Below are 17,242 nucleotides of genomic sequence, written 5' to 3'. Positions count from 1 at the left end.
TATGACTCATTCCTGGTTTTAGCTCATTATCGTGAGTTGATATTTTATCTGTTTTATCCATTATTACTGATTTTCTTCTAAGAAACAGAAGGATTTCGCTTACTTACACTTACCTTTCCACATTCTCCCACTATAATGTGACATTATTTTCAACTCCCATTGTTCTTGCCACTTCTAAATCGAATTTAAACTTCCCCTTATTGGTTCATCAATCTGGGCAGGATCTCTTACCTCCTCGTGGGCAGATGAGTTACAAGCACTCATACCCTTTTCTTTAATATTCTTCCTCTTGCACTCTCCATCCTCAGGCAGCTCTACCATTATTTTTGCATTGCCAAGTTTAATTTACATTTGCTGTCACCAGCATGGTCTTTGTGATTTTTCCAAAGTTGAAATTAATGAAAAGGATTTGCATAATTAGGACTTTGTGAAATTATTTACTGCAGACCTGAGTGTGCTCTATGGTTACAGTGTCAAATCTCCTGTGATACTAAAAAGAGACTGTGCCCAGAGTCAGGTTCAAATGGATTCTCTTCCCTTCTCATTTTGTCAAAATCATTCCATCTTTTAGTGTGTGGAATGTATATTTCACGTAGTTCTTATAAAGTTGTTTGTGTTTGTTTCCCCTGGGGTTTCTGGTATCCTCTTGCCTTTCCTAAGCATGCGCCTGCATCATCTTCAAGGTTTCAAAGCTCATAAAGTGCCTCTACTATGAGGTTCTATTGTTCTCCTTCCTTGTAGGGCTGCATTTGCTCTTATTTCCACAGGGTGTTCCTCCGTAGATGTGCTGTATAGAATTAGCTTGAGGTTCGCCCAGTGCCCTCCAGGGTGGGATTCACTGTTTGCTGGATCTAACGGGTTTTCTGTGTTTGTTTGTTTTTGTTTTTGTTTTTACTTACTTTCAAATTTTGCTTGCAATTTTCCAAGGAAGGGTGAATAGGAGGTGAATTATCGGAGTCCTTGCAACTTTGTTTTAAGTTTTGCTTCCAAACAGAATTGATATTTTGGGCATAGACTTCAAAATCATTTTTACCACTGCCTTTTAGCATCCATCGTTGCTGCTGATAAATCTGATGTCACTCTGATCCTTACTTCTTTCATAGGCTACCTTTTTGTTGGTTTGTTTTTCTTTTCTTTTTAGAAGGCTATTAGGAATTTCTTTTTAACCTCAGTTTTCTGGCACTTCATCTCCTTTATACTGAGTAGATTCCTATCCTTTGAAGGTTCATGTCTCTGTTTGGCTCTGGGAAATTTTCTAATAAAATTTCTTTGATAATTTTTCCACTTCAGTTTCTTTTTGCTCATTCTGAAACTCATATTATTAGCCTGTTCTTAGAACTTCTGGTCTGATCATCTATACATCTCATTTTTTTTCTCACTTATTTGTGGGTGTAGTCAGTTGTCTCGGAGATTTCTCCAACTTTGCCATCAAACTTTGTATGGAACTTTTATTTAGGAAATCATATCATTCCCAGGAGATCTTTCTTGTTATTGGATTGCTCCTTTAAAATATAATTAAAATGTTTTCCTTGTGTAGCTACCAAATCTCTTCAAATTGTTCTTGTGGATATTAAATAGGTTTTCTTTAAAGGTTGTATCTTTTCTCTATACTGTTTCCTCAGTGTCATATTTTCTTTTGTTTTGTTTGCTCTTGCTCTTTTTTGTGGTGCCCTTTCTTGTAGTATTAGATTCCTGGTGATCTGGGGTTGTGTATAAAAGAATGAGGCCATAGAAAGACTCTTTGAGAGCTATTTTTTTTAATTTCTTAATTTATTTTTGAGAGAGAGAGAGAGAGACAGAGTGTGAGCCAAGAAGGGGCTGAGAGAGAGAGAGGGAGAACCAGAATCCGAAGCAGGCTCCAGGCTCTGAGCTGTCAGCACAGAGCCTGAAGCGGGGCTCAAACCCACGAACCATGAGATCATGACCTGAACCAAAGTCTGGCGCTTAACCAACTGAGCCACCCAGGTGCCCCTTTTGAGAGCAATTTTTAACTGATGGGTCTTTTAAATGGCCTGTTTAAAAGGTTGAAGTTTAGAGCCTGTGGATGGGGATCCCAACTTGCCAGAATGAGGTTTTAAACACCCATAATAAGTGTCCTAGTCCTCCCCAGAAACTTTTTTTTAGATCTTTGTATTTTCCTTTCTTTTTTTTTAACTTTACTTTTATTTCTTTTTGTGGGGGAGGGCCAGGGAGAGAGGGAGAAGGAGAATCCAAGCAGGCTCTGTGCTATTAGCATGGAGCCCCAGGTGGGGCTTGATCTGACAAACTGTAATATGGTCTGAGCCAAAATTGAGAGTTGGATGTTTAACCAACTGAGCAACCCAGGCCCTCCTGACACTTTTTTTTTTAATTGCCTTGAAGCTAGTGCTTGGCTTCAGTCCAGTCCACATGGAGAGCCAGGAGGGAGGGCACTCCGTGTTCAATATATTGATCTATAGACAATGCCCTCTTTCCAATACCAACCCCACTCCCACCCTCTGTTGTACCTCCTGTTTCTGAGACTTGGGTCTTTATGGGCAGGTCTGTTCTCTCCTTTGCTGAAACCCCCCTTTAGGCTGGGGTTTCCTTTGCTACGATACGTGTCAACAGATTTTCTTGAAATCACTCATTGTCTCATTGCTTCTTCTCATCCTTTCTGTGGTTATGGGTTTACACCTTTGTACTCCTTTCGTGTCATTTAGAAAGTGCTTTGAGTGGGAAAGGAGGTAAATGGGTTTGTTCAGTTTACCAATGTGAACCAGATACACTCTTTTTTAAAAAGACAGTTTGTGATTTTCGTATGCCACATGCTAGAGAAATGCCTTGTAGCTCTTCATTTTATTTTCAACAGTTTGTTAATCTGATGCTTGGAATCAGCAGTCCCAGGAAGTTGCAGAAACATTTCATTAACTAAATGGAGCCCATACAAAATATACTCGTGAAAACAGTATGTTCTGCTATTTTCTTTACACCCTGTAACTGATCATGCCAGGAATTATGTTTTCTTCCACACTTGTCAATTCAGCGAGTTTGTAGACCTACATTAAAAGTTCTAATTTGGGGCACACCTGGTTGAGTAAGCTCTAAGCGTTCAAGTCTTGATTTTGGCTCAGGTCATGATCTCATAGTTTGTGGGTTTGAGCCCTGTGTCAGGTTCTATGCTGACAGCACAGAGCCTGTTTGAGATTCTTTCTCTCCCTCCCTCTCTCTGCCCTTCTCTGGCTCACAAGCATTGTCTCTCTCTCTCTCAAAAATAAATAATTTTTAAAAAATGTCTAAAAAAAGGTTCTATTTTTTATCAATGTGTTGTGCACCTGAAACTAGTGTAACATGTGTCAACTGTACTTCAATTTGAAAGAAGCCCTGTTTTTATTTTATTTAGTGAAGAAAGCACGATTGGATGTCATTGATCAAAATGTAACATCAATTAGAATGTGTTCTTCCTCAGTGGATAAATGGACAAAGAGCTTAGGAGTAGATATGCCTAAGGAGGGACAATGAATAGATGAAACTATTCAGTGATAAGAGTTTCACATTAAAACTGTCTCTATGTAATCTACAGAATTAACAAAGTTTTTAAAATATGGCTTAATTACTGAAAAAAAACCCACCAATACCTTTATACCTTTATATGCTTTTGTTAGGAACAACAAAATTTGGCACAAACTTCAGGTAATTTAAAATGTTTATTTTACCTAGTGATTCCCCATTTTAGGAAATTGAAGAAAATAATTAGAATTTAAGGTCAAGGCTCATTTGTCAAAATGTTCATTATAGCATTAGCGTATAGTAGAAAAATCCTAGATAATATACATTATCTAAAATATACAATATACACTATATAAAAATATACATTATCTAAAACATACAATATACATTGTATAAAAATATACATTTTTAAATAAAAATTTGGCACACCCATACCATGGAATACAATCAGTATTTGAGATTTATAAATAGTTGGTAACGTCTTGGCAAAATGCTTAGGTATAATGTAGGGGGAAAAGATAACCTAGAAATGGTGTATGTATTAAGATCTCAAGCATTCAAAAAGGAAAAGAAACCAGAAGGAACTGTACTGAAATTTTAAGTGTGGTTGTCTGTTGGTTGAATTGTATGTTATCCTTTTTTGTTTATTAACATTTTATTTTCCAGATGTCTTATAGTGAATATGTCAGGTTTTAATAGAAATACAAAAAAGAAGCCTCTTTAAATTATGTGCTGCTGAAAGTAAAACTTTAAAAAATGTCCCTGAATGACCCATCTGGCTTTGCCCTGCGTGAACTTTTTTTTTTTTTTAACGTTTATTTATTTTTGACACAGAGAGAGACAGAGCATGAACGGGGGAGGGTCAGAGAGAGGGAGACACAGAATCTGAAACAGGCTCCAGGCTCTGAGCTTTCAGCACAGAGCCCGACGCGGGGCTCGAACTCACGGACCGCGAGATCATGACCTGAGCCTAAGTGGGCCGCTTAACCGACTGAGCCACCCAGATGCCCCGCCCTGCGTGAACTTTTAACCTTTTATATGACAGAATCAAGAGTGTCCTGTGTCAAATAGCGTTTGAGGTGTTTTCCTTTATTGAAAGTATCTCTCAGATGCATCTGGAAAAGCTAACTGGTGTATTATGTTAGATTTGCTGCTTTTTGCTCTCTGTTTTTCTCTGTATCTTGCACCTGACTCCAAAGTCTGATTTCTGTGAACATCAGCTAAAGAAGTATTAAGATTTTCTAGAACGGGGAAGCTACAGTTGCATTATGAATGGAAGTTGTAAACGGTGGACTGAGCATGAGACTCCCCGCTTTAGTCCTGGCTGGCTCACCTGGGGAAGGAACAAACTGAGGACACTGAATGGGGTGATCTCACCGTCCTTCCAGGTCCTCTGTTCTCACTTTGCAGTTATCTGCCCCTGGCACAGACCAGATGAAACCAAGGTACAGAAGTGAGTCAGTGAGAAGCGTGTGTTCTCAGAGCGTATTTCTTTGGCAATTTTTTTGCTTGAAAAAGAGAAATTGACTTTGTGAAGTAACAGTTTCACATGTTCATTTGGAAGATGAGAAAACAGAGACAACAGGAAGTGCTGTGTAGAAGGTGCCGTTTCTGAGGTTTCTTGCTATATTTTAGATCTGTAAGGTATGTTATTTGCTCTCAGAAGCCTCATATGGACTGAGTGATTTTGACCCACAGAACACAAGGTAAGAGGGACAAATGATCTGTCTTGGTGTAATTTGTTTCCCCTCCTCGAGGAAATGTACCAGTCAGTGGAATTCTGTGTGAAAACACAAACCATTTCAGGATAGGTGCTGGTGCTTTGTGCAGTGAGGGTCCCCAGGACCCTGCATGATCTCCGCTTCTCTAATTTGCTGCTCTTCCTCCTATCCTCCTGACTTTAAAAAAGACCCAAAGCAGAAACTGCTGTATTTTTTCAGACTATAAAAGGAATACCTGTCTATTTTATAAGATTAAAAATCAAAACCCAACACCACAGAAACAATATTATTTATTTAATTTTATTTTATTAAGTTTATTTATTTATTTTGAGGCAGACAGAGACAGCACAAGCAGGGGAGGGGGAGAGAGAGAGAGAGAGAGAGAGAGAGAGAGAGAGAGAGAGAGAGAGAGAATCCCAAGCAAGCTCCACACTGTCTGCATAGAGCCCAATATGGGGCTCAATCTCAACATCCATGAGATCATGACCTGAGCTGAAATCAAGAGTCCGTTGCTTAACTGACTGAGCCACCGAGGTGCCCCTGTTTTTACTTTTTAGAATTAAGTATCACCTATCATCTTACCACACAGGGATAACCTTGATTAATATGTGGGGGCATTTTGCCTCACACTGTCTTCTTCATCTGTGCACGTGTACACATCCATACACACAAATGCACACACACACAAATTTGACACCTCCAATACTGTTGTTATTTTATCTTACAATGTGACATGTCCATAGAATTTTCCATCATCATCTATAATTCCAGCATAGTATTACTCCGTGTATGTGAAATATAGTTTGCTAAAATCATCCCCCTTGATGGATTTTGTTTGCTTCCAACTGTGGCTGTAGGAAGCAATGCTGTGACAAAGAACCTTGTATGTATGTCTTTGCACCCTTGTTCAATTGTGTCTTAAGCAAATTTTATGAAAATGGAATTTCAGTGTCAAAAATGTATGATATATGGGTATATATAAGTACATGCAGTATTATAGTGTTCTCCACGAAGTCTGTACCAGTTTATACTAACACTGTCCTTGCCACAGTTTTATACCCTCACCCTCTTCCCTCAGTGTTCCGCCAGATGTTTCCAGTTGAAAAAAAAGTCAACCAACTGCCTAGGGAAGGAGTCTCTGGTTCAGTGCAGGTGTGATCTCACTCAGCAAGGTCTGGTTTTGGCGAGCTGTTAGTGAGGGGTTGGGTTTCTACTCTTCTTTAGCATTTCATCTCACTTCTAGTGCCAGGGACCTTTTTTTTTTTCTGAACAAGAAAGCCTAGGAGTGTTTTTTTTTTTTTTTTTTTTTTTTTGCCTTTACTACTTCACCACATAACAGGTGTCCAGATTTTGACTGCCTGTTACCCAGAAGTACTCCAGTTCTGACTTCCTGGCAATGCAGTTGCTGTTTTCAGCAACAGTTCAGCACTCGATGTGTTTGTTTTGCTTTAGGCTTCTGTTCTCCCCCAAACACCACACCCTGACATCCCCAGTCTTTCAACCTGGTGCCCTGGACCAGGGTGATAAAATACCGTGCACAATTGTTCCTAAGCCCAGAAAATTTATTTTCCTGAGTTTAAGCTGGCATCATGAGTTGTTAACCCTGTTAGAAAAATGCAAGTTGGATTTATGATTCCCTTCCACAGGTAATTGGGCTCTAATTTTAAATTCTGAGCCAATTGATTTGCACTATATTGCATTATAACATAACAAAAGTGCAATTGAGTCCAGGCGATGTGTGACTTTGAGCCTCCAATTATGCAATGAATTATTTTCAGTTCTTTAATAAATGATGCCTAGGTTGACACCAACCTGTCGTGGTTCCCTCTGGCTCACCCTACTCTGCAACCTCTTCTTTCCTTGTCCTACCCATTTTTTTTTCTCTTTTCCTTCCCAATCCGGCAAGGTTTAGGAATGAGTTGCTTCAAAACTCAAATCCCGCATATTAAGACCTTAAAAGAAATTTTGTGCCTCATCCCTCCCTGTAAACTCCTATTAACATTTCATTTCAATCCCCAACTTATTCTGATGGGAAACTATTATTGCATTGCCTACAATATTGGCTGTTAAGCCATCAGTTATATAGGTTGCTTTCATGGTATATGACAGTTTCTCTAGGAGGTCCTTTTGGAATATCAATACTTCCTTGACCTTTCCATGAGATCCTAGGATAGGCGATTTTAATAGACTAGATTTTCCTATCCTTTTTTTCCCCCTTTGAGATAATTTCTTCATTGTATTTATTTTTAGCTAGTTGTATTTTATGTATTTCTACAAAATATATCAAGTTATTTTGGGAACAAGGGTTGGATATAAATAAATAACGCATATTGCTGGAATCAGAATGACGAGTTATCTAGCAATCAGAGACAGTTAATTGGAATCTGCTTCTCAAACTTTTTCTTCTTTTGGCAAGCCCTTGTTATTTTCAGCAATGGGCTATTGTAAGTGAGGCTTTGTGCATTTGTCAGAGGCTTTGTGCATTTGCCCAGAAGGAGAGGACAAAGGAGAAAATGGGGTAGTAGAAAGAGTCCTCCACTGAGGATCCCGGGAACTGGAGTCCAGTCTCTTCCTTCTAGGAGGCCTTGGGCAGACCCCTTCTTGGCTGGGACTCTCACCTCCCCCCTTGCAACATGACTTCTCATTGCTGAGGCCCTTCCTAATTTTGGGAGATGCTATCTTTGGAGAAAATTGTAGCCTCAGACCCCTTATTACTCTGTGTTCCTTTGAACTTTCATCCTCTCTACAAACAAATGAAACTACCTGCTGGGAATATTAAAAATACTCAGGGGGGTAGGGGTGCCTGGGTGGCTGAGTCAGTTGAGTTCTGACTTCAGCTCAGGTCATGGTCTCGTGGTCCATGAGTTTGAGCCCTGCATCAGTCTCTGTGTTGACAGCGCAGAGCCTGGAGCCTGCTTCAGGTTCTGTGCTCCCTCTCTGTCAGTCTGTCTGTCTCTCTCTCAAAAACAAATAAACATTAAAAAAAATACTCAGGGGGCACCTGGGTGGTTCAGTCGGTTGAGCTGCCTACTTGGGCTCAGGTCATGGTCTCATCTTTTGTGAGTTCAAGCCCCACATCGGGCTCAATGCTGTCAGCACAGAGCCACTTTAGATCCTCTGCCCCTCCCCTGCATGCACCCCCTCTCTGTCTGCCCCTCCCCTGCATGCACTCTCTTTCAAAAAACAAAAACAAAACTCAGGTATTGGATGACTACCCTGAAAGGAATATTTCTTGCCTTTTTCTGCAGAAAGTAAAGACAGTAGACTCTTTTCTATGCCTTTCCACACAGGGATGTTTTCCTGGGTGTTCATAACTGAAGGCAATTTCTGGGGAGCACCATATAGGGTTATGGAAGAATGACATGAGGTGGCAGGGAAGCTCTGGGGGAAAATGTGCATTGCATTAAATGAAGAGTTCTTGCCGTATCCAGGACCACTTTGTGATCACATGCAATTGGAAGCTATTTAAAAAATAAACTAGGGCATCATAATTGCTAATGACAACATTGCAGTTTTTGCCATATAGTGCGTGTTCTGGGTTACTTCAAGAATACACATTTTCCTCTATTGTTTCTTTTCCGTTAATGGAGTCATGCAGGGGGGAAAGTTTTCTGATTTGAATTAAGGCCAGGTGAAGAGAGGGAAATGATCAGTTATTTTACTTTTTTTCCCTCTCCATCTTTACCCTTATAGCTTTAATTACTCTGAGTAAGTAACTTCATACCCTATCTTCTAAGATCATTGGTGACATTATTTTCCTAAAAAATAAAAGCAAAATCAAAACAAACCCTAAATATTTTTTTTCCTGATTTCATTTTTCCCAACTCCCTCTATGTTAAAGAAAGTTTCCCTCCAAATATAATTATGTTCATGTTTTTGTAAAGTTCCCTTAGAGAATCTTCAGATGTACTTTTTGGCTGATTAATTTAGTCATTGTAGATCCTTGAACATAAAGAGATGAAAAAATCATGTAAGGAATTGAATCTGAAAGTGTCTTATATTTTATTGTGAATAGATCTCAAATGCTTTATTTTTTGACAGCCCAAGATAAGGATGATGATTAGACATCTGACTTAACTATTAGAGAATTATTTTTTTAGTCTTAGGGAATTTATGGAATTCTTTCAAATGGATGTGGACAAAAGTAACTAGATTTATACCATGTTTCCCAATTTGTGATTTAAAAAAATATGTAAAAATATACATGTATGATTTTTACATCCTTGGCCCTATATTATTTTTCATTTTGACTATAAACACTAGGAATTTTCTAGTTTATCCAGGTAATTATTCTCTTAGTTGCAAATACTGGTAAGTAGTTTTCTTCCAATATAACTCTGAGCTGATTATTAAAAGAATATTTAAAATCATTCCATTAAAAATGATGATACAAATTTGGTAAAGTTCTTTCTGACCATCTGGGCTGTTGGAAAAGTTGAAAAATCTAGGGCACTATCAGGAATGTCACTAATAGCTAGTAATTTGAGAGTAATTTAATGTGTGAGGAATATGTTGAAAGGCTATTTTAAGTCCACATATTTCAAGTAGGTTTTATTTATTCTAATCTGGGAACATATGAATTGGAAAATTCTCAAGGTAAGCCATTGGTTGTAAAGTCTTTTATAATGATGACCATCCATCTGAATCAGCAGTGATCAGTGAGAGCTGGAAATTATTGTTGAATTTAGGGAGTCCATATATGTGTAGGATGCACAGGATGTTAGAATGGGTCTCCTCTTGTCTTAGTTTTCACTGAGGCATCTATAGGATAGCTGTCAAAAGACCCAACTATCCCATTTGCTGAATGAGCATTTGTAGATCCTTGAACATAAAGAGATGAAAAACTCTTGTAAGGAATTGAATCTGAAAGTGTCTTATATTCTATTGTGAATAGGTCTCAGATGTTTTATTTTTTGACAGCCTAACGTAAGCATGATGATTAGACTATTAGAGAATTATTTTGGGTCTACAATATCACATTTGCAGAATTTCAGCATGAGTCTGTTCCATGTTTTTTGCATATTTAAAAGTCAACAGGGGGTTAGAGAAGAAATTTCTTTGGAAAGAGCTATGGTCATGCAGTGAGTTGTCGTCATGCTGCTGGGAGAAATAGTGGTAAGTACTGTTTTGTAACCCCAAGCCCAGAAAGGCATCATCAAGAGGACTAAACAGAGAGTTCTGAATTATGTTTCTTGCAGTTGGAGGACCAAGAGGCCTGATGCCTGCGTCGGGTCTGAGGTATTTAGAGTGGCCCGTACATCAGTATCTGACTCATCCTAGGAAATCTAGAAGGGAAAGCAAAGACAGGCTGGTCAGCTATGTGAGTGGTAGGACAGGTGTGCTGATGCTTGAGAATCAGCCTGCTTTTCCAGTCTTTGTCAGAGCACGAGACAGTTAAGTGCTTCTTAGGGACCAGATCCAGACTGCAGAGGACAGAGCCAATGAGTTGTTTTGAATCTAGTCAAATCTGGTAGCTGAAAGGGTCAGGGGATCAACCACAACATATGAGGTTCAAGGCAGATTGCTAGATCCTTGGGACTCAGGAAGGGGTTCACAAAGAACAACCTAAAGAAGAGTCTAGAGGTCCAATGAACTGTCTGAGAGAAGGACCCTGCAGGGACCCTCTCATTGTCTATGAAAACTCCCCAAGAAAGCTCACCATCAGCTCTTACAGACATACAGATACACAGACAACTCCTTATACATATCCATTCCACTACAGGCCCAGAGAGAGCAAAGCCAGCTTATAACAGAACCAGCACAAGGAAGAGCTCACCTGTCCCTTGATTTCTTCAACCTTGGAAGAGTCGGAACATTAGCTAGTAGGGTGAGGGAATGGCAGGGACAGTAGGGGGGAAAAGGAGAAAATCACCATGGCCATCATCCTATTGTAGGCTTCTAGATGGAAGCAGGGCCAGACTGGGAAGGGGAGGACAGACGTTTGCATAATACATTGTTGTGGCATTTCTGTTTATAACTTGAAGTGGTTCTAGAACTGTCTATTACCTGTGAAAACCAAACCCATGGGCCTGCTAGAGTTTTTTTATCCAAGGGCAGAGGAAGATCATTAACACCTAATGATAGACAAGTTTAGAGGGACAGTGGGAAAGAAAATAAAAGTTTTATGTTATGAATTATGCTTGTTCAGCATACTTGTTGCATAAAGGTGTATCTGTATGTTCATTTCTAAATAGCAATGATAGGGGCGCCTGGGTGGCGCAGTCGGTTAAGCGTGCGACTTCAGCCAGGTCACGATCTCCCGGTCCGTGAGTTCGAGCCCCGCGTCAGGCTCTGGGCTGATGGACGGCTCGGAGCCTGGAGCCTGTTTCCGATTCTGTGTCTCCCTCTCTCTCTGCCCCTCCCCCGTTCATGCTATGTCTCTCTCTGTCCCAAAAATAAATAAAAAAACGTTGAAAAAAAATTTAAAAAAAAAATAAATAAAAATAAAAAAAAAATAAATAGCAATGATATATAGAGCGCTCCTAAGTACATGCCCAAGTGTTTAACATATATCAATAAATAGAGGCATCTATTTGGACTAACTGAATCATTTTTTCAGTAAAATAATTTGCCTTTGAAACTAACATTAATAAATTTATTTCAAAATGTCGGTATTTCAGACTATAAAGTAAGTTATTAAAAATTTTTTTTCTCATTTTTTCTATTTTCTTCCTTTTCCATTTCTCCCATTTTCTATTTTCTTCCATTTCTTCCAAGGTTTAAAGTAATCAGAAAACAAAAGCATTAGGGTGGGACAGACACCTATGAGGAAAAGTGTTGGATACAATGGGGTTGTCAGAGAGAGAACTGTTCAATTTTATCTTTTTCAATCTCCCCAAACCGATCTATTCTAGAACACCTTTCCTCCGGTATAGCATTTCCTAAAATATGGTCCCCAGGATAGCAGGAGGAATTATTTGAAATAAAACTGGTTCCTAGTGAAATATGTTTTGGAAATTCATGTCCATTTACCAAATCTTACTTGCCCTGGGATCTTCTCAAACCCTTTAGTGTATGTATACACTAAAATGGGCATATAGTGTATGGCATTGTCCAAACATGTTTGATCACAGAGTATTGTTTTGGTGAGGGCCATGCTTTAGAAGCATACCTTTAAGAGTCCTGGTGGATTGTTCCAAATTTGGTAGATATTCTAACAAGTACAAACAGAATATAGATTCTAGGGGTGCCTGACTCAGTTGCTTAAGCATCCGTCTTTGGTTCAGGTCATGATCTCGTGGTTCCTAAGTTCGAGCCCTGCATTGGGCTCTGTGCTGACAGCTCAGAGCCTGGAGCCTGCCTCGGATTCTGTGTCTCCCCTCTCTCTGACCCTCCCCACACTCAAAAATAAACATTAAAAAAAAAAAAGAATATAGATTCTAAATCTTAAAGGTATCAGAGGATTCAAATGAGAATTTGTAAGGACTTTTTACAGAGAAGGGAAATATATCACACCAGTGAATTTGTTCTTTCTGGTGTGGGTGACTTATTGCGGACGCCGTTACCATTGATGTATGAAATGAGTATAATGGAGTGATGATGCCAAAGAAGTAAGGTGGTCATTGTTGATTTTGTGGCAGAAGAAAATATGGATATATTTAAAAATCTGTACACAAGGATATATATTCACAGCATATGCATGGACATTAAGAACACAAGTGACTTAGTTTTATTAAAATTCCTTTTTGCATTTGTGATCCTGGATCTAGGATTTAGCTTAGTACAGTTAAGATGTACTTTAGTGTTTCTTTAATAAATAAATAGTGTCTTCTGGTGTATTTTATCTTGGGTAATTTGGAATACTTACTGTGTGAACCTCTAAATCTTTCCTTGCATTGGAAGTGCAGAATTTGGGGTTAGTTTTAATATGTTTTGCGAAATAACTGTCCTGGCAAAATCCATCTGTCCATGTGTAGAAGTCTACACTGGAGTCAAGCTAATCAAGGTTTAAATTACTGCTCTGTTATTTATTTGGTGATTAAACTTGGGCAGATTTCTTGGTACTTCAACTCCAATTTCTTAATTTATAACAGCATTTCTCACATTTTGCTGCAGAGATTGCTAGAACTAGAACTTGGGGCACTTGGATGGATTCCTCGTTCTTCACCCCTTGATAAGCTCAGAAAAGCTTCTCTTCTTTCTACCTGATATGAGGTTCTACATAGCATTTCACTTATAGTATGGTTTATGTGTAAAAGTTTTGAACACCATCTTCCTGCTTCTTGGATGGTCAGGATTAAATGAGGCAGATCAAGAGGGGCAAGGGTGAAGGCAACTGTTAAAAGCTTGGAAATGAATCCAAGCTCTGGCTGTGTAACCCTCAAAAAATTACTTAATCTGTCTGTGTCTGGGCAGAATAACTCATCTCACTAGATTATTGGGAGGATCATGAGATGATGTATATATAGTTGGTACATTAGCACAGCACCTGCCACATAAAATCCTCACTAGAGGTTGGTCATTGCTCTTGTTACTATTAAAACTCCTTGTCCAGTAGCTACAACATACTAACTGTTCGACAGATGTCTGCACCCATTCACCCTACCCTTTTGAGTGCCTGCAAGCATGGTTCACCGTGCTAAGCTTTACAGGCTTCAAGGATAAAGAAAGCGCAGAAAGAACACACATAGAAGCAGCACCTGACATAAATGGCAAATAGATTTTGAATTGGATAAAAAAAATGAAGTTGAAATTTGACTAACTGGGGACACCTGTGTGGCTCAGTCAGTTAAGCATCCAACTCTTGATTTCAGTTCAGGTCATGATCTTACAGTTTGTGTCCTCTGTCCCCACCTCTCTCTTTGCCCCTCCTCCCTCTCTCAAAAATAATTAAACATTAAAAAGGACTAGTTTTATTAGCCATAAAAAGGTATTTAAGCACCTAGACAAAAGAATATAGAAGGATGTGTTGCTTACCCTGAGAATCAATAAAATTAAGAACTTTTTATTTTTTTTTAAAGTGGAATTGAGTTCCAATAAAAGCTCAGTGAAGAATATAGCCAATCATTCTAGATATTTGAGATTTTTGAAGTCCTTTGGGTTTTAACCCTTGTTAAAATCCCTAAAGAATTATGTGGCTACCTTCTTGCATTTTATTTTTTTAATTTTATTATTTTTAAATTTACATCCAAATTAGCATATAGTACAATAATGATTTCAGGAGTAGATTCCTTAATGCCCCTTACCCATTTAGCCCATCCCCCTCCCACATCCCCTCCAGCAACTGTGTGTTTGTTTTCTATATTTAAGAGTCTCTTATGTGTTTGTTCCCCTCCCATTTTTACATTATTTTTGTTTCCCTTCCCTTATCATGTTTTGTCTCTTAAAGTCCTCATATGAGTGAAGTCATATGATATTTGTTTTTCCTTGACTGACTAATTTCACTTAGCACGATACCCTCCTGTTCCATCCACATAGTTGCAAATGGCAAGATTTCATTCTTTTTGATTGCTGAGTAATACTCCATTGTATATATATACCACATCTTCTTTATCCATTCATCCATCGATGGACATTTGGACTCTTTCCATACTTTGGCTATTGTTGATAGTGCTTCTATAAACATTGGGGTGCATGTGTCTCTTCTTGCACTTTAAATGGAATCCAGAGGATGTGGTTAAGTCTTTCTTGCCTGGAGTGCCTGTAAGGAATGTCTTAGAGTGGCAGTACAAAACTAGGACTATGAGATCAAGTTGGATATAAATGAATCCTAAGCATAATTTGTACATTGCTTTAAAAAACCCTCATTAAAGATAATTTTCTTATAAGGGGTATAAGAAAAAAAGTAGAGGGGGACAATCAGATAATTGAGAGTTCTTAGTAATTTAATTCTGGGAAAAAAACCCCACAAAATTGTGTTGTATGTTAAAAGAAAACAATTGAAAAGCTCAAACTGTCCCTTGAATGGAAAAAATGTTCTCTTATACTGAGGACTTATTTATTCAACAAGAACTTAGTGCCTCCAAATAGTACGTGAGGCCCTGGAAATGTCATGGCACATAAGGCAAACATGGTGTTTGCCATGTGCAACTAACACTTCAGTGGGGTAGACAGGCTATCAAGCAGTCATACCAAAATATGTGGAAGTGATTCCATGGAGGAAAGTTCCAGATGCTATGGAAGTATGTGTAGGAAAGTTGGGACAGCTTCCCTTGGGAAGTGACAGTTGAGCTGAGGTAGGAGTTAACAAGAGGGGAAGGGGAGAGAGCATACTGAGGGCAGAGGAAGCAGCAGATGCAAAGCCCATGGTGGGAGGGAGCAGTGTTGGCATCACCAACAAAGACAAGCTCCCACACTCCTGGAGAGTACTGGGAGGTGCCCATGGGAAGGAAAGGAAATGCCAGTCCACAAGGGCCTAATGGACCAGGACAAGATGATGCCCCTCCTTGTCTGGGCTTGGAGTTGCATTTCTACTTGTGGTAACTTTGTTTTGAATTCTGCTCTTTCATAAAGTGATGGTTAAATCTCTATGGAAGATGCAATCCATTTTCTATACTTCTCTGTGCATTTAATTCAGAAATGTTTAATATGAAGGGAATTTGTTTAATTTTAGAAGTTCAAGTCTTAGAGCAGGAGTAGCTCCTTAACCCAATGCCCTGTGTGTATATTGTGAAACAGTCTTTGGTCACTCATTGTTCTGAAACCATAGGTCTGACTGAATTTGAGATTTTGCCAAAATGCCATCAGTTCTATTTACAGATTTGAAGACCCAAAGTATTCCAATGTGATATAAATCCTCCTTTGGGGTGGGGGGGTTGTGCTGGTTATTCTCCACCCCATCTCCATAGTCTATTGGGCAACTATCTCTGCTCTGTCTGGGTGAGAGGACTCACCAGAAGTCTGGCCTCTATGGACTTTGTTACCTGGACTCCCATGACTGTTGCTTGTTTCAGTTTCCTTTGGTCAATGGAGATCCTGGAGAGACATGAGGGAATGGGAGGAGAGAGAGGTGAGAAGGTGCTGAGGTCTACATCCCAGCATGGATCTACCTCATGGTGGTAGTCCCCATCCCTCTTACCTCATAAGGCTCTGGTAACATAGTCTTTCCCTTTTCCCTTTTTGGCCCAGGATGGCAGAAGCATCCTGCTGCAGCTAGTTCCGGGGGTCTGGGTATCCTTAACTTATCCTTAACTACCTGCACCTCTGAGAGTTGTTCTTTCATTTAATTCTCTTCAAAGATGATTGTGACCTCTTCCTGTCAGGATTCCAACTCACACCATCATAATCTGTCTTTTGGGTACCTATCATATTCTTCCCTTTCCAATACCAGGGTAGGCTTTAGGTTTAGGTAACTAAGGACCAGAAGAACATTGGATAAAAATCCCCTGGATAATATGCACTCACTTTCCTCACTTTGGACTCAAAATAGATCAGTCCCTGGAGGAAGGGCACTGTTTGTCATCATATATCTGCCTGGCTGTCATTCAGGACCTAATTGGGCTCTCTTAAATTTCATTCTATTCCTACTTGTCATGTTTCTGGACCCCTGAGAAATTTCTTGCCATGTGTGTTCAGGAACAGGGCATTTTGATGCTGTAGATATTTTGATCTTTAGAGCACAAAGAAGAAGATTTTGGTCACAGGCACAGTAGACATCTTCACACGCTCTTTGATCCTGTATGACATCCCTGAACCTCTCCCTTGCTTTTAATGTATCTTTACTTTTTAAAATATACATGAATATTTTCATAATTGATTCTTACTTTTCAAAATATACATGAATATTCCATAAAATATATGTGAATAATATAATATACTATGTGAATATTATAATATAATATATAAATATACATATATGTATTATATTATACACATATTATACATATGTATATATTTACATATATATATAAATAAGAGTCAAGAGAATAGTATAATGGACTCCCATGAGCCTGTCGTCCAGCTTCCATGATGATCAACATCCCATCATCGAATACACATGCATATTTTTTCTGTAATATTTTATAGTGAATCCTGTTCACCATATCATTTCACCTATAATACATTTTTGTGTTTAACAGATAAAGAATTCAAAAGAAACTATAGCACACATGCAG

General features: G+C 38.9%; 1 protein-coding gene and 1 long non-coding RNA gene across 10 annotated transcripts in view; one reads left to right on the top strand and one right to left on the bottom strand.

The window, feature by feature from the left end:
• FHIT (fragile histidine triad diadenosine triphosphatase) overlaps positions 1-17,242 on the top strand; it is a 1,407,272-nt gene that overhangs the window by 517,093 nt on the left and 872,937 nt on the right. Inside the window, exon 1 of one of the 6 annotated variants that reach the window (XM_015538532.2) lies at positions 5,106-5,174. The exons of the other annotated variants lie outside the window; for them this stretch is intronic. The gene's annotated coding sequence lies outside the window, so the exon portion shown is untranslated. Of the gene's footprint in view, positions 1-5,105; positions 5,175-17,242 lie in introns of those variants that run through there. 6 annotated transcript variants of the gene reach the window in all.
• LOC122236686 overlaps positions 1-17,242 on the bottom strand; it is a 61,648-nt gene that overhangs the window by 41,508 nt on the left and 2,898 nt on the right. For 2 of the 4 annotated variants that reach the window (XR_006214878.1, XR_006214879.1), the window contains exon 2: positions 16,022-16,103. This is a non-coding gene — a long non-coding RNA (uncharacterized LOC122236686). Of the gene's footprint in view, positions 1-9,722; positions 10,011-16,021; positions 16,104-17,242 lie in introns of those variants that run through there. The other 2 variants (XR_006214880.1, XR_006214877.1) reach the window with 2 other exon arrangements.

This window comes from Panthera tigris, chromosome A2 (assembly GCF_018350195.1).
Source record: "Panthera tigris isolate Pti1 chromosome A2, P.tigris_Pti1_mat1.1, whole genome shotgun sequence".
In the NCBI taxonomy this organism is placed as follows: Eukaryota; Metazoa; Chordata; class Mammalia; order Carnivora; family Felidae; genus Panthera; species Panthera tigris.
Note: the sequence above shows the minus strand (reverse complement) of the source record. Positions and strands in the feature narration are given on the sequence as shown.